This window comes from Orycteropus afer, unplaced genomic scaffold (genome assembly GCF_000298275.1).
Source record: "Orycteropus afer afer isolate SDZICR_OR568_19922 unplaced genomic scaffold, OryAfe1.0 scaffold00146, whole genome shotgun sequence".
Classification (NCBI taxonomy): domain Eukaryota; kingdom Metazoa; phylum Chordata; class Mammalia; order Tubulidentata; family Orycteropodidae; genus Orycteropus; species Orycteropus afer.
In genome coordinates this window covers 2,595,670-2,620,113 of record NW_006921733.1, presented here as the reverse complement: position 1 = coordinate 2,620,113, position 24,444 = coordinate 2,595,670, and the positions used below count along the sequence as shown (strand labels likewise).

Genomic DNA, 24,444 nt, shown 5'->3' with positions numbered 1-24,444 from the left:
CTCTGACTCATTATGACCCTATGGACAACAGAGTTAAATACTGCCCAGTCCTGTGTCGGCATCACAGTCCTTGCTATACCTGAGCCCATTGTTGCACTCACTGTCATTTCATCTCATTAAGAGGCCTCCCCATTTTTGCTTACCCTCCATTTTATGAAGTGTGATATCCTTCTCCAGAGAATGGTCCCTTCTGACAACTTGACTAAAGTAGATGAGACGTAGTCTGGCTATTTTCACTTCCAAGGAGCATTCCAGGTGCACTTCTTCCAGGACAGATTTGTTAGTTCTGGTAGTCCATGGTACTTTCAGTATTCTTCACTAACACCACAACTCAAAAGCATCAGCTCTTCTGTATTCCTTATTCATTGTCCAGATTTCACATGCATAGGAGACGATTGAAAATACCATGACTTTGGTTAGGCACACCTTAGTCTTCAAAGTGAAATCTTTGCTCTTCAGCACTTTAAAGAGTTCTTTTGCAGATTTGCCCCATGCAATACATCATCTTATTTCTTGGTGGAACCAAGTAACGGGCAATCTTTGACAACTTTTCAACTTTTCTCCAATTTATCGTAATGGTGCTTATTGGTCCAGTTGTAAGCATTTTTGGATTCTTTATATTGACATGTAATCCATACTTCAGAGTATAGTCTTCAATTTTTATCAGTAATGCTTCAAGTCATCTTCACTTTCAGCAAGCAAGGTTGTGTCATCTGCATATCTCAGGTTGTTAATGACTCTTCCTCCAATCCTGAAGCCACATTCTTCTTCATATAGTCCAGTTTCTTGTATTATTCACTCAGCATACAGATTGAATGAGTATGGTGAAAGAATACAACCCATATTCACTCTCTTCCTGATTTTAAACTGTGCAATATCTCCTTGTTCTATTCAATATCTCCTTGGACTATGTACAAGGTCCTCATGAGCACAATTAAGTGGTCTGGACATCCCATTCTTCTCAATATTATCCAGAATTTGTTATGATCCACACAGTCGAATGCTTTTGTGTAGTCAATAGAACACAAGTAAACATCTTTGTAGGATCTCTGATAGCATAGTGCCTAAGGCACTTGACTGCTAACCAGAAGGCTGGCAGTTCAAACCCACCAGCCACTCCTCAGAAGGAAGGTTGGGCAATCTACTTCCATAGTGATTCCATCTCAGAAATCCAAGGACGGGTTGCTATGGGTCTGGCCTGACTCGACAGCAGATAATAACAGCAACAACAACAAACATCTTTCTGGTATTCTTTGCTTTCAGCCAAGATCCCTCTGACATCAGCAATGATATTTGTAATTTCACCTCCTCTTCTGACTTCAGCTTACATTTCTGGAAGTTCCCTGTCAATATACTGCTGCAGCTATTTCTGAATTATCTTCAGCAAGATTTTATTTGGGTGTGATATTAATGACATAGTTTGATAATTTCCACATTCTTAGGGATCACCTTTCTTTGGAATGGGTAAAAGTATAGATATTTTACAGTCAATTGGCCAGGTAATTGTCCTCCAAATTTCTTGGCATAGACAAGTATGCCTCCAGTGTGGCATCCGTTTGTTGAAACATCTCAATGGATATTCCATCAATTCCTGGAGCCTTGTTTTTCTCCAATTCCTTTAGTGCAGCTTTGACTTCTTCCTTTAATACCACCAGTTCTTGACTATATGCCACTGACTGAAAAGGATGAACATCGACCAATTCTTTTTGGTACAGTGACTCTGTATTCTTCCATCTTCTTTTGATGTTTCCTGTATCATTCAATATTTTGCTCATAGAATTGTTTAATATTGCAACTCAAGGCTTGAATTTTTTCTTCAGTTCTTTCAGCTTGAAAAATGTTGAGTGTGTTCTTCTCTTTTAGTTTTCTAACTCCAGATCTTTGCATGTTTAATAATAATAATAATAATAAACTTTTCTTCTCAGTCTTTGAAATATTCTGTTCAGCTCTTTTATCTTGTCTTATTTTTCCACTTGCTTTAGCTACTCTCTATTCAAGAGCATGTTTCAGTGTCTCTTATGACATCCATTTTGGTCTATTCTTCCTTTCCTGTCTCTTCAGTGACCTTTTGTTTTCTTCATGGATGATGTTTTTAAGTCATCCCATAATTTCTTTGGTTTTGGGTCATTGGTGTTCAATGTGTCAAATCTATTCTTTAGATGGACTCTAAATCTGGGTGGGATATAATCAAAGTCATATTTTAGCTCTCCTGGTCTTCTTTTATTTGTCTTCAGCTTCAACTTGAACTTACATATGGGCATTTGGTCTGTTCCACAGTCAGTTCCAGGCTTTGTTTTGACTGAAAATATTGAGTTCTTTACACAGATATAGTCGATCTGGTTCTTTTGTATTACATCTGGCAAATCCAAGTGTATAGCTGCTGTATGTTGTTGAGAAAAGTTAGGGACCATCCACTTCTCAGAGGAAGGGACCATTAAATTCACAAAGAATCGGCCAGTGAAAACCTTATGAATAGTGGTGAAACACTGTCTGGAGTATTACTGGCAAATACTATGTCTGATATAGTGCTGGAAGATGAGCTCCTAGGTTGGAGGGCATTCAAATTACAATTGGGGAAGTACTGCCTCCTCAAAGAGGAGCTGACCTTAATGACGTGGATGGAGTAAAACTTTAGAGACCGCCATTTGCTGATGTGGCACGACTCAAAATGAGAAAAAACAGCTGCAAACATCAATTAGTAATCAGTACATGGAATGTCGAAGTATGAATCTAGGAAAATTGAAGCTGTCAAAAATGAAAAGGAATGCATAAGATGGATATATTAGGCATTAGTGAGCTGAAATGGACAGGTATTGGCCATTTTGGATCAGGCAAGTATATGACTACTATGCCAAGAATGAGTAACTGAAGAGGAATGGTGGCATTCACAAAGAATGTTTCAACATCTATCTTCAAGTACAATGCTGTCAATGATAGGGTAATATCCATACACCTACAAGGAAGACCAGTTAATACTACTATTATTCAAATTTACACACCAGTCACCAAAGGGGAAGATGAGGAAATTTAAGATTTTTCCCAACTTCTGCAGTCTGAAATTGACCAAACATGCAATCAAGATATCTTGATTATTACTGGTGATTGGAATGCAAAACTTGGAAACAAAAAAGTATCTCCAGTAGTTGGAAAATATGGCCTTAGCATTTAAGGTAGGACAGCAAAAAGCTGATTGCAATATCTATGAGTGGACAGCTAGTTTGATTGGGGGAAAGTACTTTCACTGTAGGTGATATGACAGGAGCCTATCTTCCTGACAAATCTTACACCCTATAAATTAAAAATTAATAGGTCTATAAGGAGAAATTGGATTAAAGACAGAGAACACCATCTACACAGCTTTGAAATGAGAGTACTGACAAAATCAATCATAATCCTATATTTCTAGCAGAGGCATGTGCCCTTAATTTTTCAATCCATTAATCCTTTGAGCCTTAAACCCAGGGACTCCTACTTGCTCCTTTGGTAAATTCATCTCTTAGGGCATTAATTTCCAAGAGAGACCAGTTTCATCAAAATTAAAAACCTGATATTGGGTATAGCCTCTATGTAATCTAAATATGTTCAATAATGGTGGAGGATGTAATACTGGTATAAAAACAAACTTCTCATGAATTATTTGATTATACAGTAAAAGCTAAATAAATCTTTTCTTTTTCTCCCTCCAGTTTGGAGGATGCTAGAGAACTAGTTAATTATTTTGCAGAGATCATCAATGATTGTTTACAATTCAAAAGTCTTTCATTATTGTTCATATTGATTATGGCACCTCACTCATTACCACAAAGTGTGAGTCTCTGATGGATCAGCTTGCACATTAGCTGAACTCAGGTTCCTTCCTCTTTGGCTCCTTTCTTCTAGTCATTTCTTTCATACCTTTTTGGAATCTGCCTTGGCTCTGAGAGTGCTTAATATGCTCAATTTGTAACTTAACTCTCTTGGCAAGAATCATGACCTTAACTTTTTTTTTTTTTTTTTACAACAATGCCAACAACATGCTGGATAATACTGTAGACTCTTCCAGTTTGGCCACGGTAGCATTTGTGGGGCATTCCTCAATCCCTCTTTTTGACCAGGAGTCCCTGGGTAGGGCAAAATATTAAGCATTTGAATACCAACTAATAGTTGGCAGTTTGAACTCACCGAAGCAAAGCTAAAAAAAAAAAAAAAAAAAAAGCCTGCTAATCTTATTCTGGAAGGCTACAGCCTTGAAAATTCTATGTAACAATTCTCTGGAACATCAGAAGTCACCATGAGTTGGTATTGATTCCAAGGCAACTATTTTCTTCTTTGAACAGTGTCCATTCCCTGATATCTACAATATCACCTTCCTTGTAGATTCCCATGTATGTAGCCAAAGGAACAACACTATGTTTTCTACAAGGCCAAGAGACTATGTACTGGTACCTTTCCTTGATCTTGATCACTCTAAGGAGTGTATCAACCTGATATAAACGTTGACCTCATAAGCTTGTCTATTATTTGGCTGGAAGCCACAGGAGTGAGTTCAGTTCCAAACCTGAAGGGTAATTAAGGGCCATAGTCCCAGGGTTCTCACCAGGCTCTATAAGATCAACAAATCTTATCTTTTTTTTTTTTTTTTTTTTAGTTTTGTTCCACATCCTTTGCCTACTCTATCCAGGACCTCCTGCACCGATCCCCCTCCAAGTGGTTGACAGTGATAGCTGGGCACCATCTAGTTCTTCTGGACTCCTGGTCATATAGGCTGAGGATCACTTGGGCTTCTAGTCCCTTGGGCTAATTGTTTCCATGAATCTTTGGTTTTCTTCATTCTTTGCTCTGGATGAGGAAAGACCCATTGTTGCATCTAGATGGCTGCTTGCATGCTTTTAAGACCCCAGTCACTACTCACCAAAGTATGATGTCGAACAATATTTTTTGTGTAATGTGTTATGCCAGTTGAGCTTAATGTCCCCTGCAACTATGGGCCTGAGTGCTAGTCCAAACACTCACTCCCTCAGGGTAGCTGGATGTAGCCAGAAGCCACCACAAACTTGCCCCTTGTCAGCTTTACTATACACCTGGACATTCTTACAGCACATAGAAATACACATGCAGAAATATCATTTGCCAGCCATATACATGGTCATGGGCACACTCCCCCCTGCCTAGACATACATGATCATTTAGCGTGTCCACCCATCTATCCATCTATCAATCAATGTTTGCCCTTACTGACCATGCAATACTGTATCCTATTGTGATTATTCTTACAGAAATTAATTGTCTTATCTTTAGCCAATGTAAGAATGTTAAAATTGCTTCCTAAGTCCATTGGATACACTTCAGAAATCTTTTAAAAATATCACTTTCATTCTGCCAGGCTGATCTTGTCCATTTCCTGCTCGAAATCTCACAGACCATTTCTTCCAAAAATCCTTATTTCGTTTAGTGCTAAATTATATTTAGAGACCACTGTCTAGATTTCAAAGGAGCTCTGGTGGCATAGTGGTTAAGGCACTTGACTGCTAACCAGAAGGCCATCAGTTTAAACCCACCAGCTGTCCCATGGAAGGAAAACAAGGCCATCTACTTCCATAAAGATTTACAGCCTCGGAAACCCAATGGTGTTCTCTATGAGTCAGAAATAACTCAATGGTAGTGTGTTTGGTTTTGTTTTTTGGTGAAATGAAGTGTTTTAAAGGAGCTCTGATGGTGCAGTGCCTAAGATATTTGATTGCTAACCAGAAGCTTGGTTCAAACCCACTAGCCACTCTATCGAAGGAAGATGGGACACACTACTTCTGTAAAGATCTACTGCCTCAGAAACCCAATGTAGGTGGCTATGAATCAGAATCAACTGGATGGCAGTGGGATTTTTTTTTTCCTGCTTCATCTAGATTTTGTAAGGAGCTCTGGTAATACAGTATCTAAGGCATTTGATTGTTAACCAGATAGTTGGTGGTTCAAACCCACCAGCTGCTCCAGTGGAAGGAAAATGAGGCAATCTATTTCTGTATTTCTGCACTCTATTTCTACTGCCTTAGAAACACAATGGGGGTTGCTATGAGTCAGAATGTACTCGATGACAGTGGATTTGGTTTTGGGATCTAGATTTTATTATGTTAGGGATATTCATTGCTATCAGATTGGCCGTTTTTTCTAGTCTTTTTCAGTGGAGAGATAAAAATATATTTTTAAGTTAAAACAGTAAGAGTTTACACTAATACTTTTAATTCAAATTCAGGATTTCAGGATTTTTACTTAATCCTATCACCCTTACAAGCAGTATATTTCCTCTCCTGAGTTGAAAATCCAAGTTCCCTTATATTAGTATTTATTTGCTTTATTGCATCATGCACACATTTAGACAAATGTTGATAGTTTCCTTGATGGTAAAATTTGTCCTTAGGTTACTTTCACAATATCACGGTCAGGATATATTCAAGAAGTAAAATGAGTAGATGAAGTGAGCTACTTCTTTACTAGTATGAAAGTAGGCTATGCTATTTTACTATTGGTGGCAGTTAGACAAGGTTCAAATGCCGAGAAGTTTTATAGGACCTCAAATAACCAGCATAACAATACCAATAGTAAGAAATTATGCAAGCATAACAATAGTAAGAAATTACCCTTTTTTGAACACTGAATATCATTCCCTGTACTCTCCTCCAAAAAAGTAAATTTTAGTTTTAAAAAGTCATCACAAAAGTAGCTAGGTGAATGGGAATAAATATTCTGCCAAAAGTTTCCAGAATAGTTATAGTTCATGAGTGTTGATAACAATTTCAAATTGAAACCAGTAGATACAGATAATTGAGTAGATCATATAAGGGAACAGTCACCCAAAAGGATTATTCCATTAGTTCATGAAAATGTATCTTCACATCCAACTCACAGATGTTATCACATAGCATCTCCAGGCTTCATTGACAAGAAACATATTATCATTACTGTTGTTATCTGCCATAGAGTCAATTCTGAGTCATGGTGACCACATGTGTCCTGACCAGAACTGCTCCAGAGGGTTTTCAAGATTGTGACCTTCTGGAAGGAGATCATCATGTTTTACTTCCAAGGTGCCTCTGGGTGCATTTGAACCATCAACCTTTCAGTTTGTGGTCCAGAGCTTAGCATTGGGGTAATAAATCTCTAAACAGATGTTACTATGCCTTTGAATTCTGAAAATATTAATCTTTAGATAAATATTGATAGTTTCATTGAAGGCAAAATTTATCCTTAGGTTACTCTCATAATATCACAGTCAGGATATATTTAAAAAGTAAAAAGAGTAGATGAAGTGAGCTTCTTTTCTATTTTTTTATGAAAGTAGGCTATGGTATTTCACTAATGGTGGCAGTTAGACAGGGTTCAAGTACTGAGAAGTGTCATAGAACACCAAACGACTAGGATTATTACAAAACTAGAGTTTATTGTAGGAAAATGATTTCATATAATGGTAAAGAGAGGATGGGCATTATAGTGAAGGTTGCCTGTCAGAAACGGGTCCAGAGAAATCAGGTATGAGTTCCGTTTGCCCTTTCACTGTAAGGGCCAATCACTAACAACTTTTTTCTCAAATGAAAAAATCACTGAAGTACATTCAGAACACCTTTGATCCAGATAGCCCAAATGGAGGCTTGGCTATTTTTTAAAATATGTATTTTAATATATGCTGTTGGTCACGTATGTAGGCATACTCCTGCCACATAACAGCTCCAACAGAAAGTTTACGGAGCATATTTGTTGGAGTAGGGAGCTCTGGTAGCATAGTGCCTAAGGCATTTGACTGCTAACCAAAAGGCTGGTGGTTCAAATCCACCAGCCACTCCTCGGAAGGAAGATGGGGCAATCTACGTCCGTAGTGATACTGCCTCAGAAACCCAAGGAGGGGTCACTAAGAGTTGGGTCCGACTCGACGGCACATAACAACAACAACAACATTTGTTGGAGTGCAGTTCTTCATGTTATTTGCATCTTCATGTCATTTGCACTTCTTCTTTTGCTTAGTTAAATTTGTCAGTGGTTTGTTGATTTTATTAATCTTCACAAAGAACCAACTTCTAGTCTTATTTATTCTTTCTATTGTTTTTCTGTTTCATTTATTTCTGCTGAAATCTTTATTGCTTCTTTTCTTCTGGTGACTGTAAGTTTTTGCTTCTCTTTTCTAATTGTTGGAGATATTTGGTTAAGGTGTTATTATGCTTTTGAATTCTGATTTTGATTCTTTCTTCTTTTTTGATGTATGCATTTATTTTTGAGCACAGCTTATGCTATGTCCCAAGGATTTTGGTATGTTGTGTTTTCAATCTTGTTTGATTCAGGACTTTTTTTTTTTTTTCTTTTTCCATTTCTTCTATCACTCAGAAGCTTATAAAAAGGATGTTATTCAATTTCCATGTGATTTTTCCTCACCATGATCTTCCTGTAGTACATTTTTAATTTTATAGCATTGTGATCTGAAAAGATGCTTGGCAGTATTTAAATGTTTTTAAATTTGTTGACAGTTTCTTTGTGGCCTAACATATGCTCTTTATTGGACAACGTGTCATTTGCACTGCAAAAATATATATAGTGTGTTGTTGAGTGAAGTGCTCTGTACATGTCTATAAGGTCAAGTTGGCTGATTGCGTTGTTTAGTTCTGTGTCTGTTGATTTTCTTTTAGTTGTTCTACTGTTTATTGACAGTGGTCTATTAAAGCCTCATATTATTACTGTGGAGTCATTTATTCATCTTTATAATTGTGTCTGATTTATGTGTTTTGGGGCTCTTTCATTGGGTGCATACATATTTATTATGGTATGTCCTTTTATTCAATTGATCATTGCATAATGCCTTTCCTTGTCTCTTATGGTGGTTTTGGTCTTAAAGTCTATTTTATGAGAAATTAGTATTGCCACTCATTCTCTTTTTTGATTGCTATTTGCTTTATATATTTGTTTCAAACCTTTGATTTGTAGGCTATTTTTGTCTTTGTGCCAAAGAAAAGTCTCTTGTAAACAGCATATTGATGGGTCATGTTTTCTTTAAGTCTGCAACTCTCCATCTCTTGATTGGTGTATTTGATCCAATTGTATTCAGTGTAAATATTGACAGGTATGACTTTATACTAAAATATTGTTATGTGTTTTCTCATGGTGTTGTCTATTGCTTTGATCTGTATAATTTTCTGTGCTGGGCTCCTTTTATTTTTATTTTTTTTATCATCTCCTTTGTTGCTGTTGTTTTAATATTTGCTAAATATCTGTGCCTTTCCTTTCTTTTATTTTGATGAAAAGGTTTATTAATTTTCTTTGAAGTTACTCGGTGTTTTATTATTTTTTCCCTGATTTTAGAATAGTCTATTGTATCTCACAATTTTTTTACTTCCTTTGGAAGTTCATTTGGAAGTTCTGTTCCTACATTATATATTCCCTTGTTTTGGTTTGTAGTTGTCATTATTTACCAATTGATGTCTCTGGTCCCCTGTTTAGAGTCCTGTAAGTTTATTTTACTTTGGATACTTCTATATCTGGGTTGGTTCCTAGGTGATGTCATCATGTGTGTTAATTGATTGCTGTCTACTGTTATTGGTTCTCTGTCCAAAAGATTCCCTTTAACATCACTTCTAAGGTTGGTCTGGTTTAACAAATCCCTTTAATTTCTGTTTGTCTGGACATGTCTTAATTTTGCCATCATATTTCAGGGAGAATTTTGCTGGTTTTATATAATTCTTGATTGGCAACTTTTTGTTTCAGAGTTTTATATATGTCATACCATTTGCTTCTGGCCTGGGTGGTTTCTGCCAAAAATTAGAACTTAGTCTTTTTGGTTGCCCTTTTTAGGTAATGTTTCATTTTTCCCTTGCTGCTTTCAGGATTCTTCCTTTGTCTTTGGTTTTGGTAAATTTGATTAGTATATGTCTTGGTGATTTTCTTTTGGGGTCTATCCTGTTTGGGGTTAGTTGAACTTCTTGAATGGATATCTTCTCATCTTTCATCATCTTGGAGAAGTTCTCTTCCAGTAAATCCTCTACAATTTTCCCTGTGGTTTTATTTGTCTCTTCCAATTCTAGAATTCCAGTCAGATATTAAGTTTTTCCTTTTGATGGTGTCCCACAGGATTCTCAGGCTTTCTTTATTTTGTTAGATCTTTTTTTCTGATTGATCCCTTAAGATCATAGTATTGAGAGATTTGTCATCAATCTCAATAATTCTGTCTTCCATTAATTGAATCCTACTCGTTTGTCCTTTAATGTGTTATCCATTTCTGAAATCTCAGTATTAAACTTTTGATTTCTGTTTACTACTTTTTTTTATGGTTTCTAAACTTTTGTTTATAATTTTAATTTGCTTTTGTTTCTCTAAATTGTTCTAGAGTTTTTTCTGCATTTTCCTTAAATTTGTCAATGTTTTCCTTGATCTGACTCTCAATCCATTGAAGGTATGTATATATAATTCTTTCTAACTCTTTTTCAGGTGTTTCCAATGCCACTTCTTCCTCAGGGAGGTTTTCTGTCTCTGCATCCCTTGTTTGGACTACTTTAGGTTGCTTCTTTCTATGAACTGGGATGGTCAATTGTCTATGAGACATTGTAAAATAATTGTATATATATTTAGTTGTTGATTGTATGTTGTTGTGATTCACCTAGGTTTTTGTTTTTCCTTTATTTTGTTTTGATTTATCTAAGAGAACACAGCTGTTGTGCTACCCTATTTGTTAGTTTGTCAGCTCTCAGGCACTCACCACCTGTCTCCTGGTGGTGTGACAGAGGATGAGAATGTGTGCACAGATCTCTCTTAGTTGTTCATGTAGAGCACTTTAGGGTGAGTTGGGCTGGTATTGACCTCCATCTATACTTGATCAGGGAGCTTTGGTGGTACAGTGTCTGAGACATTTGATTGCTAACCAGAAGGCTGGTTGTTCAAACCCAACGGCCACTCCTCAAAAGGAAGACCGGGCAATCTACTTCTGTAGAGATACTACCTCAGAAACACAAGGAAAGATCGCTATGGGTTGGAATCACATCAACAGCATTGAATTTGGTTTTATTTTTTAATACTTGATCAATTATTGTAGAAACAAACAGTGGCCTTAACTCAGTGGCTGAGAGTACAAGAAGTGCAGATGTGGTTGGGTTGTGAGGGTCTGGTTGCTGTCTCCCAACTGGTTGGAATAAAAAAAAGATTTTGAAAAATACCCCAAAAAGAAGAAAAACGAGAACAAAAAACAAACTGCATTAAAAAGCAGGAAAAAAAAAAAGAGAGAGAGAGAGAGAGAAAAGATAGAATAAATGGAATAGAAAAACCCACAGTATCTCAGAATGGGGAGAAATAAGAGAATAGAGCAAGAGAAAAAAATAAATACATAAAATAAATAATAATTATTAATAAGTATTAAATAAATTAACTCAGAAGAAAGGTTGGGCAATCGACTTCTATAGTGATACTGCCTTGGAAACCCAAGAAGGGGTCGCTATGAGTCGGGGCCGACTCAACGGCACATAACAACAACAACAACAAATAAAATAGTCATTTTATAATAATTTAAAAAATTGAGAAAACTGCAAAAAGATAAATAAGTGAAGGGAAGAACAAAAAGTGAGGAAAAAAAAGAGGGGGAGGAGAGGGGAGACCAGGAAAAGGGGAAAAGAAATAAGAACCTTGGAAGGAAAAGAGAAAAAAATAAAATAAATGAAAGAAAGGAAGAAAGAAAAAGAAAACCTTTAAAACAAAGAAAGAAACAAACAAAAACAAAACTGGGGGGGGGGGGGAGTAGGGCACCTGGGATGTGTTTCTTCTGGCTAAGCAAGCAATCGGGAGCAAGATACCTTGTCCTGGTACTTGTTCCTACCTACCCAGAAGGGAACTGTGGGCAACACACCTGACCTAAGACAAGTTCCTGTTGAACTGCAAGATGTCTGGGGGCAGAGCACCTGGACCTGGAAAAAGTTCCTGCTGGCTTAAACAATGGTGGGAATAAGGCACATAGTTCCAGAAGGAATTCCTACCAGCTGAAAATGTAGCTGGGGATAGAGCACCTGGTCTCAGAAAAGTTCCTGCTGTCCCAAAAGAGGGCTTGGTATAGAATGCATGGTCCCAGCAAAAGTTCTTGCCAGTCCAAAATGCTGCTGGGGGTAGGGAGGTTTATCTCAGAACTAGTTACTATCTACTCAGAAGGAAGCTGTAGGCAGGACATCTGATCTCAGACAAGTTCCTCCTGATCCAGATTGTGTCTGGGGGCAGGGATCTTGGACCCAGAAAAAGTTCCTACTGGTCCAAAAGGTGATTGGGAGCAAGGCACCTGGTTCCAGAGAGAGTTCAAGCTAGTTCAAAAAGCAATTATGGGTAAGGTCCTAGTCACAATTCCTACCGTGTCAAATAACTGGGAGCAGGATCCTGTTCCCGGAGGGGGTGTGTGTGTAGGGGAATTCTGCCATCCTGAAAGCCAGCTGGCTGTGCAGTACTCAGAAAAAAATTCCTGCTGGCTCAAAAGGTTGCTGGGAACAGATTACCTAGTGCTGACAGTGCTTGTTACCTACCTGGAAGGCAGATGGTGGCAGGATACCTGGACCAGGAAGGAATTCCTGCCAGTCCAGAAGGTGGGAGGGGATTGGGGATGGACACATCTTTGTTCACTGAGAGGGTGTGGGGTACAAGGAGGAGTGCCTAAAGTATTTGACCGCTAACCAGAAGGCTGGCATTTCAAACACACCAGCCACGCCTCCGAAGGAAGATTGGGAAATCTTCTTCCCTAGAGATACCACCTCAGAAGCCCAAGGAACATCACTATGAGTTGGAAATGACTCAACTGGAGTGAGTTTGGTTTTTTTTTTTTGTTGTTGTTGTTAGTTATCAGCCAACCATGCAGTTGCCCATGCAGTCCTCAGCAAGAGGAGCCAATTCTTAGGTTGTTACCCAGATCAGAATCCACTTGCAAATATTAAAAATGGCCATGACATCAGGACAGCAAACAGTCCACAATTCCATTTGTCACCTTATTCGCTGTTTTCATTAAGGTACTTCTACTAGTCACCTATGAGTCGAGTCTGACTCTATGGCACATAACAACAACAACAACAACCAGTCAGTATTTAATCTACTTTATCTTTTCTTTCAAAGCTCAGGATTCCAGGATTATCTGTTTTTGTTGCTTTCTCATTTTGTTGTTGTTGTTGTTGTTGTTGTAGCTTGTCTGCCTATTTCACCATCTTTCCAGAAGTGGAGGTCTCATCTTTACCAAGTGCAAACCATCAACTTCACAGCTTCAAAATGAAAATAAAAGAAAAAAATGCTGACAAGCAAGTGTACTACTATAGAGTCAGATCCGATTCATAACTAACCCTCCTTGAGTTTACAAGGCGGTATCATTATGAAGGTAGATTGCCCAAACTTCCTTCTGAGGATTGGCTGGTTTAAACTGCCAGCCTTCTGATTATCAGTCACATGCCTCAGGCATTATGCTGCTCTCAAATTCCTTAGAGCTGTGGTTAAAATCAATGCTATTAGTCAGTATATTTTTTGCCAGTACCATACAAATACAAGACTTAATTCAGAATAATGGTTCAGGCTAATTCCAAACCTGCTAGAATTAATCCTCACAGTATAATTTTGAAGATTTTGTATGATTTCAATATATATAATACATAAACATTTATTTTTAATATTTCCAAAGTTCTTTCATGTATTTATAAGTAGAGTAAAACTTTCAAAGTTCCTAATTTTCAAATAGAAACAGTTATTTACAAATGTGAAAAACATTATTTGATGGTAACCGTTCCTTCTTGATCTCCCTGTTTAAAGATAACAATAGCTTTTACAGTTTTTCTATTAGAGGTTATTACTTCCTCATATGTGTCTGGTATGTGCTTTACTTCTTTACCATATTCTGAGTTCCTTAATGGCAGAAAAATGAGCAGTATCTATCATCCATTTGATCCAAGGCATAATACTGTGAATAAGGAAGAAAAGCTTTTGTCCTTGTGGAAGAAATAAAATAATAATAACATATATCACTTTGATTTTAAGGGTTTTTTGTTTTTTCACTCACAAAACTAAAATTAACCACAAAAAGCCTGATCCAATTACAAAAATATTTAATTATATGTGTGTGTGGGTTTTTTTTTTTTTTTTTTTCCCTTCTTCTCCCCAGCAGAAACTGCTCTGTGGCATTGTAAATTAGCTTTTTTCCAGTTAGGAAAGGGTAGTGAATAACAGATTCATTACCTCTTGAATTAATGAAAAAGTGTGTGCTTCTTTAATTTTAATTTCAAGAGGTCTCATGGCTATAAATTTATAAAGTGCCAAATGTTCAGGAGTTATCTTTGTAATGCTAGCTCAATAACCATTAACCCTGAGAACTTGAATATATTAAGAAAAAAAATTAAATTAAAGTTTTTTGAAACCTCTATTCCTCAGCAGTGTTCTTTTTTATTTTTATTCATGTAAGGAAATTCTCACTCCTCAATTTTTGAATTGTTTATTAAATCATGAAATAATCAAATATTATCTTATTGCTTTGACATAGTTTAAAAGTTTCTTTTTAATGGTTGTCACTACCTTATTTTGAACCACCTATTTTTAGAAAAGGAGCTCTGGTAGCATAGTGCCTAAGGCACTTGACTGCTAACCAGAAGGGTGGCAGCTCAAACCCATCAACATCAACCATTCCTCAGAAGGAAGGTTCAGCAATCCTACTTCCGTAGTAATACTGCCTCGGAAACCCAAGGAAGGGTCACTATAATTGGGGGCCGACTTGACTGCACATCACAACAACAACAACATTTTTAGAAACAGAATTATCTCCCTGCATGCACATAGAAGAATTCCTTGGAATACAGCTTTATGTTTCAATTTGTGTTTGATTATTTTTAACAACCTCACAGAGCTTAGTCTAGCATGAAAATAAAGACAACAATAGTAATATACTATTATTAGTGTCTCTTCTATTACTACTATTAAGAAGAAAAAAGTAGGCACCATTAATTTATAAAGCTCTTCTAAGTACTTTATAGGAGCTCTGGTAGTGTAGTGCCTTAGGCACTTGACTGCTAACCAGAAGGCTGGTGGTTCAAACCCACCAGCCACTCCTCAGAAGGAAGGTTGGGCAATCTACTTATGTAGTGATACTGCCTCAGAAACTCAAGGGGAGGGGTCACTGTGAGTTGGGTCCAACTCCATGACACATAACAACAACAATAAATACTTTACAAATATTAACATATCTAGTGCTCACAGCAACACAATGAGATGGGTATTACCTACTTGATTTTTCAGGTAAGAAAATTAAGGCAAAGTGAGTCAAGTAATAGCTCCAGGTAACAAAAGGAATAAGTTTTAGAGAGAGAATTTAAATCTAGGAAGTTTGACTTTCCACCACTCATCTGTCAGTTTGTTGTACTGTGGTGACTTGCCCCTTGCTGTGTTGCTGGAAGCTATTCCACTATTCAAATACCAGCATGGTCAGTCATAGTAGACAGGTTTCAGCAGAACTTCCAGACTAAAACAGACTGGGAACAAGGACTTGGTCATCTACCAAAAGAAATGACCACCAAAAACCTTATGAATGGCAGGAGAACATTGTCTCATACAATCCTGAAAGATGAACCTCTCAGGTGATAAGGTACTCAATATATGACTGGGGAAGAGCTCCCTCCTCAAAATATAGTCAGTCTTAATGACATGGATGGGATAAGCTTTCTGGAATTTCATTTACTAACGTGGCACAACTCAAGTGAGAAGAAACAGTTGCAAACATCTATTAATTATTGGAACATGCAATATACTAAGTATGAATCTAAGAAAATTTAAAATCATCACAAATGAAAGGGAAGGCATAAAGTTTGGTATTCTAGCAATTAGTGAGCTGAAATGGATTGTTATTGGAGCTCTGGTAGCATAGTGGCTAAGTCACTTGCCTGCTAACCAGACGGCTGGTGGTTCAAATCCACCAGCCACTCCTCGGAAGGAAGGTTGGGCAATCCTACTTCCATAGTGATATTGCCTCGAAAACCCAAGGAGGGGTCGCTATGAGTCGGGCCAACTCGACGGCACATAACAACAACAACAAGGCCAATGATGACAAATTGAAGAGGAATAGTGTCACATTCATCATTGAAAAGTATTTTGTAATATCTATCCTAAAGGGCAATGCTGTCAGTGATGGGAATATATCCATGTGTCTGAAAGAAAGACCAGTTAATAGGACTATTATTAAATTTATGCACCAACTACTAATGCCAAAGTTGAAGAAATCATAATTTTTTTTTTTTTTTACCAACTTCTGCAGACTGAAATTGACAAACATGCAACCAAGATGTGTTGATAATTACTGGTAACTGGAATGCAAAAGTTGGAAGTGAAGAAGCATCAATATTTGGAAAATATGATCTTGATGACAGAAATGATGCTAGACACTGCATGATAGAATTTTGTAAGACCAATGACTTACTCATTACAAATACACTTTTTCAACAACTTAATGGTGATTATATATGTGGAGCACACCAGATGGAATATAAAAAAATCAAATTGAGAAGCTCAATAGCATCAGTCAGAAAAAGGGGCCCATTGCAAAACAGACCATCAGTTGCTCTATGCAAGTACAAGTTGAAACTGAAGAAATTTAAAACAAGTCTACAAAATCAAAATATGACCTTGGATTTAGAGACCAAGTCAACAATAGGTATGGTGCATTGAACACTAGTGACTCACAAGTAGATGAGGTGTGGGTTGACATCAAGGACATCATATATGAAGGTAAACAAAAGATCATTTAAGAAACTCTTAAGAAAGAAATAAAAGAGCAAAATGGATGCTAGAAGAGACTCTGAAACTTGCTTTAAATGTAGAGTAACTAAAGCAAATGGAAAAATGATGAAGTTAAACAGCTGAACAGAAGACAAAAATGGGTGGTTCCAAAAGATAAAATATTGTAATGAAATATGCAAAGACATAGAGTTATAAAAACAAAAGGAACAAACATGCTCTGCATGTCTCAACCTGAAAGTACTAAAGGAAAAATTGAAGCCTTGAGTTGCAATGTTGAAGAATTCTATGAAAAAAATACTGAACTATGCAAGAAGCACAAAAAGGAAATGGAAGGAATATGCACAGTCACTGAAGCATAAATAATTTGTTGATGTTAGCCATTTCAGGATGTAGTGTATGATCAAGAATTGACAGTACTGAGGGAAGAAATCCAAGCTGCACTGAAGGAATTGGTGAAAAGCAGTCCTCCAGGATTTGAAGGAATACCCATTGAGATCTTTTAAAATATGGATGCAGAGCTGGATGTGCTCACTTGTTTATGACATGAAATTTGTAAGACAGATATCTGGCCAAATAACTGGTAAAGAGCCATATTTGTGCCCAATCCAAAGAAAATGATCCAACAGAATGAGTGAATTATCAAACAATATCTTTAATATCATATGCAAGTAAAATTTTGCTGAAGATAATACAAAAACAGTAGCAAGAGTACAGTGATAGGGAACTGACAGAAATATAAGCCTGATTCGGAATATAATGTGGAACAAGGGATATCATTGCTGATATCGGATGGATCTTGGTGGAAAACAAAGAATATCAGAAAGATGTTTATCTATGTTTTATTGATTATGAAAAACTATTCAACTTTGTGGATCATAACAAATTACAAGTAACATTGCAAAGAATGGGAATTCCTAACACTTAATTCTGCTCATAAGAAACCAAAAGGCTGTCCTTTGAACAGAAAAAGGAGATGCTGCATGGTTTAAATTCAGCAAAGTTGAGTATCAGGGTTCTATCTTTCATCATACTTATTCAGTCTGTATGCTGAGTAATCTGAGAGGCTGGGTTATATGAAGAACAAAGTGGCATCAAACTGGAGGAACAACTGTGAGATACAGATGACACAACCTTGCTTGCTGAAAGAGAAAAGGACTTAAAGCACTTCTGATGAAGATAAAAAACTACAGGCTTCTCTATGGATTGCACCTCAGCAAGAGAAAATAAAAATCTTCACAACAGAACCAATAAACAACATCATGATAAATGGAGAAAATATTGAAGTTGTCAAAGATGTCATTTTAGTAGTGTTCATACTCAACATACATGGCAACTCAAAAACTCACTGCCCTCGAGTCAATTCTGACTCACAGTGACCCCCATTGTTTTTCCTAGGTGATAAATCTTTACGAAAGTAGATTGCTCCATCTTCCTCCCATGGAGCAGATAGTGGGTTTGAAATGCCAGTCTCTGGTTAACAGTCAAATTCCTCCAGAGTGCCTTGCCCATGGTAACAGCAATCAAGAAATCAAATAGCATTGCACTGGGGAATTCTGCTGCAAAAGACCTCTTTAAAGTATTAAAACACAAAGATCTCACTTTGAGGATTGTGCCTGACCCAAGCCATATTTTCAATTACCTCATATAATTGGGAAAGCTGGACAGTGAATAAGAAAAGACCAAAGAAGTATTGATGCCTTTGAATTATGGTATTTGTGAATAATATTGAATATAGCATGGACTGCCAGAGGAACAAAAAATCTGTCATGTATGAAGTACAAACCCAAGCCTTCTTAGAAGGAAGGATGATGAGACTTTGTCTTACGTACTTTGGATGTGTAATCAGGAGAGAAGAGTCCCTGGAGAAAGACATTATGTGTGGTAAGCAAGAGGCTCAGTGAATAACAGGAATGCTTTCAACAAATTGGATTGATACAGTGGCTGAAACAATAGACTTAAACATAGCAATGAATGTGAGGATGGCACAGGATGGGCAGTGTTTCATTCTGTTTTTCATACTGTTGCTATGAGTTGGCACACGTTCAAGGATACATAACAACAACAACAAAGTTTGTCTTTAGAGCAGGCTGTGTATCTTACCCTGAACTCACTTTCTTTTTAAAATCTCATTTAATTGAATTATTTCCTCTAGCAATTTTACATTTCCTGAAAGTCTTACATATGTAAATTGTATTCACATTACCATGCTTAATGGCAGTGAGGTTTTTTTTTTTTTTTTTTTTTTTAAACCATGCTCTTCAGAAGATTGGGTTTTAGGTTGGAACCTTCTCCTCTGATTCAAAATAGCAATAGATAACTTAGATGTAAATATTAACAGACCATAAGAAGTGACTTTTCTCTCCACATTCAGAATTAGTCATATCATTTTTATCTTCTCCCAAAGATACACAATGTGGTCCTACCTTGTCATTTTTAATGTGGCAAGGTTGAAAGAATTCTCATGAGGTGAAGCACTGGAATTGTTGAATCACTGAATCACATTAAAAGATTTTTTGACATGTATGCGTTCTAAAAAATCATGTTGTTGTTAGGTGTCACTGAGTCAGTTCTGACTCATAGTGACCTTCTGTACAACAGAACAAAACACTACCCAGTTCTGCATCATCCTCACAATAATTGCTGTGCTTCATACCATTGTTGTAGCCACTGTATGAATCTGTTTCCTTGAGGGTCTTCCTCTTTTAATCCTCTGCTAAGTATGAAGTCTTTGTCCAGGGACTGGTCCCTCCTGATAGCATGTCCAAAATACATGAGCCCAAGTCTCACTATCTTCCCTTCTAAGAAAGATTCTGGCTGTATTTCTTACAAGACAGATTCGTTTGTTCTTCTGACAGTCCGTGGTGTATTCAATATTTTTCACCAATGACATAATTCAAAGGCATGAATTCTTCAGTCTTCCTTATTCATTGTCCAGGTTTCCCATGCATATGAAGTGATTGAAAATACCATGGCTTGCATCAAGCATAACTTGGTCCTCAAAATGACATCCATGCTTTGAACCTTTGAACTTTAAAGAGGTCTTTTGCTGCAGATTTGCCCAATGCAATGTTTTGTTTGATTTCTGACTGCTGTTTTTTTGAGTGGTGATTATGGATATAAGTAAAATGAAATCCTTATCAACTTAAAAATTTCTCCATTTGTCATATAGTAGATAAAATCATAGAAAATTATTTTAAAGTCACTGTTTAGTTCTTCAAAACAGTTCCCTTTCTATTTCAGAGTTGCTCAGGTAAATAGAAATTTCATGTAGTCATGTAGGACTAATCTTCTTCTATGACTTATTTCCACCAATATTATTTCTGACCTTGAGAATGACTCAGAATAAGCTTACTTCTTACTAGCCCTTTAGTTAATAGAAAAATAATGTAAATGATAATGATGGTGGTGAAAATGATAAGTGCACTATGTGCTGAATATTTTTTTTTTTCTAACCCATGTAAATATGCTAGCATATTACCTCTTCATGAAAACCCTCTGAGATGGGTGCTGCTATTCTGATCCAGAAAATTGTGATTTGGGTGAAGATTTACAGAGCAAATTCACTTTCCATACGGCAGTTCACATATACATTGTCTCATGTCATTGACCATAGTTTACCACAATGCAACAAATTCCCTCCCACTTCCTCCCCATAGTTACCTCTTCCAAGTGTCCATGCCTCCATACACTCCTGCCCCCTGGGCTGTCTCCCTGTGCATAAGCAGCCCTTCCTTCTCCCATGATTGTTCTCTCCAAGGAGTGTATATACTTGAGGTAAATGTTTAACTCAATGCCTGTCTTTTGTTTGGCTGGAAACCACAGGTGTGGGTTCAGTTCCAGAGCTGAAGGGCAGCTAGAAGCCATAGTCTCAGTGGTTCCACCAGGCTCTATTGGACCAGCAAACCTGGTCCCCACTTTTTCCTTTTTTTTCTCCAAATGATTTTGAGCTTTGTTCCACACTGTTCTCCCTCTGTATCAAAGATCTCCTACATAGATCCCCTTCCAAGTGGATGACAGTGGTAGCTGGGCACCATCTAGTTCTTCTGGTCTCATAGTTGTATATGCTGCAGATCGGGTGGTTTACCAGTCGCTAGGACTAATTGTTTCCATGAATTTTGGTTTTCTTCATTCTTCTTTGCTCTGGATGAGGAGCGACCCATTGTTGCATCTAGATGGCAGCTTGCTAGCTTTTAAGATCCCAGTTGCTACTCGCCAAAGTAAGAGGTGGAACAATGTTTTGTATAGTATGTTATGCCAATTGAGCTTGATGTCCCCTGTGATTGTGGTCCCAAGCCCACAGGTTCAACTACTCGGTCCCTCTGGGTAGCTGGCTATGACCAAGCAGTGACCACAACCTTGCCCCTTGTCAGCTCTACTATACAACTAGGAATTCTGATCATTCACATAAACTTAGAGGACCATTGTCGGTCAACCCTATATATGTTCTTGGATACACTCCCCATTTCATAGACATACCTAATCATTTAGCCTGTCCACCCATCTATCCATCCATATACCCACATTAGTCTTCACTGACAGAGCAGTACTGTATGTACAAAAGGGTTCATATTTGTTGTCTGTACCTCCCATGTACCTCTCTGTGTCTTTCTTATCCTCAGTGCTGCCATATTGGTCACTCACATTTGGTACATTGCCCTTCTCTTCACCCAAATTAATACTTATCTCTATGTATCTAACAGCATTCCCTCTCCTTCCCTCCCACCCCTGGTAATCAACAAAGAAAATTTCCTTCAATAGATAAACCTTTCCTTAACTTTTACAATAGTGGACTAATACAATATTTGTCCTTTTGTGATTGACTTATTTCACTCACCATAATGTCCTCCAAGTTCATCCATGTTATGCAGTGTTTTGCAGATTCTACATTATTCTTTAGTGTTGCATAGTATTCCATTGTGTGTATGTACCATAGTTTGGTTATCCATTCTTCAGTTGATGGACATCTAGGTTGTTTCCATATTTTGGCTATTGTAAATAGTGCTGCGATGAACATGGGTGTGCATATATCTGTTCTTGTCATGGCTCTCACTTCTTTAGGGTATATACCTAGTAATGGAATGGCTGGGTCAAATGGTATTTCTAATTCCAACTTTTGAAGGAATCACCATACTGCTTACATGTGTATTAATTGTTGATCCAAATAGGATGAAACCCTTGACCACTTCAATTTATTCACCATTCATCCTGATGTTGTTTGTTGGACCAGATGTGAGGATTTTCATTTTCCATATGTTCAGATGCAATCTATATTGGTCAACATCAAAGAAATATCCAAGCCACCACAGTATAACAAACTGACAGAAATTCATAGTCTTATATGGTAAACACAATTATGGAAGTTGCATTCCATTTTTTGCCATATATTATTGGCTAGAAGCAACTCACAGTCCTGGCAACACTCAGGGGAGGGGATCACACAAAGGCAGAGATACCAGGAGGTGTATGTTGCCACACATTATTTTAAAGTAATTGAATTCATTGCTGTCATTTAAACATCAGGAAATTTTACATTAAAGACCATGTATCCAGATTTCCTCTAAGAATCCTGACAGTAGGCATGGTTTTACAAACTGCTTCTCCTTGAAACAGGGAAAGGGCTCCTCATTTCATCATAGTCCCTTCTTCTCTTGCATGCTGCCATTCATCATTACACATGAGTACACATTTTTTTCTTACATCTAAACACTTCAGTGATCTGTGATACTTTCAACTCCTAGTCCACATTTGTGGTGTATTTTCTTCCTTTTTCTCAGGGATACATACACTCTGTTACTGCTCCCATGTTTGTGGAATTCTGGTCATCATTTTGTGCCAAATATTGTAAGGAAGGGTAAGCCAAGGTCTAATTACTGATGATCCCTATTCTGTCAATTAGTGTGCCTAGACCAAGTTCCTGGTGTCCAGGTGGATGGTTGTTATTGTCAACTACAGTTCCCTCAGTTGAGGACAACTCCTGAAGCCACATCTTCAGTAATCAGAAGGTTGGCTTGTAGGAAACTTCTAAAAATATTTAACTTACTTTTTTTAAAAAAAAGAAAACAATGCATTTTATTGAAATATAATTTATGTATAGTGAAATAGAACTAAAGTGACATGGGTCAATGCATTTTTTTTTGCAGTGTCCCTTCCTCTCCCCTCCCACCCCTGACAACCAACAAAGAAAGTTTCCCTCCATATATAAACCTTTCCTTGACCTTCCACAACACGAATACTATATTTGTCCTTCTGTGATTGACTTACTTCACTCAGCATAATGTCTTCCAATTTCATCCATATTATGCAGTGTTTTCAGACTCTACATTATTCTTTAGTGCTGCATAGCATTCCATTATGTGTATGTACCATGGTTTGGTCATCCACTCTTCCACTGATGGGCACGTAGGTTGTTTCCATCTTTTTTCTATTGTAAATAGTGCTGTGATGAACAGGAGGGTGCATATATCTGTTCCTGTTCTGTCTCTCACCTCTCTAGGATATATACCCAGTAATGGAACTGCTGGGTCAAATGGTATCTCCAATTCCAGCTTTCTAAGGAATCACCATATTGCTTTCCACAGTGGTTGTATCACTTCACAGTACCACCAGCAGTGTATGAGAATTCCAATCTCTCCATATCCCCACCATCATTTGTTATTTTCTGTCTCGTTGAACCTTGCCATGAGTGCTGGGGTGAGACAGTATCTCATTGTTGTTTTGATTTGCATCTCTTTGATGGCCAACGATTGTGAGCATCTCTTCATCTATTAGCTGGCCACCTGAATATCCTCCTTGGTGAAGTGTCTATTCATTTCTTCTGCCCATTTTTCAATTGGATTGTTAATTACTTTGGTGTTGAGGCATTGGAGTTCTCTATAAATCTTAGAGATAAGTCCCTTGCCAGGTATGTAATTATCAGCAAATATGAATGTTGCTGTCATTTTTGCTATGTGCTTTTTCATGGTGTCAATTTCTTTGTTCCATATAATTTTCTATGCTGAGTTCATTTTGTTTCTGAGTCATGTTATCACTTCCTTTGTTGCTATTGTTTTAGTATTTGCTAAATATTTGTGCTGGTCTTCTTTTTCATTTTGATGTGAAGGTTTATCATTTTTCTTTGAGGTTACCCTATGATTTATAGTTTTCCTTCCAAGTTTATAAAAGTCCATTCTATCTTATAGTTGTCTTGACTTCCCTACCATCTAGAAGTTCTGTAACAACACAGGTTTTTCCCTCTTTTTGGTTTGTTGTTGTCCTCCCTTGTCAATTGATGTCTCTGGTTCCCTGTTTAAAATCTTGTAGGCTTATTTACTTTGGATACTTACATAGCTGGGTTGGTTTCTGGATTATATCATCATGTGTGTTAATGGTCAGTTGTTGTTGGCTATTGCTCCTTCTCAGTCCAAAGGACTCCCTTTTGCATCTCTTGTAAGTTTGGTCTGGTTTAAACAAATTCCCTTAGTTTCTGCTTATCTGGAAATGTCCTAATTTCACCATCATATTAAGGGACAGTTTTGCTGGGTACATAATTCTTGGTTGGAAAATTTTCTCTTTCAGGGTTTTATATATACCATCCCATTATCTTCTTGCCTGCATGGTTTCTGCCCCAAAATCCGAGCTTAGTCTTATTGGTTGGCCCTTGTAGGTAACTTTTCATTTTTCCTGTGCCGCTCTCATGATTCTTTCTTTGTCTTTGGTTTTGGTGAGTTTGATGATGAT

General features: G+C 37.3%; 1 protein-coding gene across 1 annotated transcript in view; it reads left to right on the top strand.

The window, feature by feature from the left end:
- Nucleotides 1-24,444, top strand: part of GABRG3 (gamma-aminobutyric acid type A receptor subunit gamma3) — a 1,139,981-nt gene that overhangs the window by 229,103 nt on the left and 886,434 nt on the right. The window lies entirely within an intron of this gene.